Consider the following 612-nt stretch of genomic DNA (forward strand, 5'->3'; position numbering starts at 1 on the left):
ATAACACATGCTCTTGACGTGTCCCTTCTTATGACAGAAGAAACAAGTCATAGTTCTCAACTGCTCCGGGTTATCTGTGGTCTGCCTTCTATAGCTGTTAACAGGAGTAGTACGAGAACCATAATTATCATTAGGCCTGTTATACCTGTTCTGGTTACTACTCCTGTTAACTCTCACCCAACCAGATTTCTCATTTCTGGGTACCTCCCCTATCACATTTTTATGAGAGAGGAGGTACTCATCACTTGCAATAGCCACCTCCTGTAATGTTTCTAATTTTAACTCTTCGAGGTGTACCTTCACCTCATTAGGCACGGACCTTTTAAACTCCTCAACCAAAATCAATTCTTCTAATTTCTCAAAGTCCGTCATCTCCTTAGACTTTAACCAGTCGCCAGCAAACTGCTCTTTAGCCCTGGCGAACTCTACAAAAGTCTGCCCTCTTTCCTTCTGTAAATTACGGAAGTGTTGTCAGTAAGCTTCGGTACCAACTCAGTAAGCCTTCAAAACTATGGCCTTCACAGAATCATAATCTGAGGACAGATCTTCGTCCAAGGTAACGTAAACTTTCTGGGCCTTACCTAAAAATTTACTCTGAATAAGAGTGGTCCA

The sequence above is a fragment of the Macrobrachium rosenbergii genome, chromosome 21 (genome assembly GCF_040412425.1).
Source record: "Macrobrachium rosenbergii isolate ZJJX-2024 chromosome 21, ASM4041242v1, whole genome shotgun sequence".
Taxonomy (NCBI): Eukaryota; Metazoa; Arthropoda; class Malacostraca; order Decapoda; family Palaemonidae; genus Macrobrachium; species Macrobrachium rosenbergii.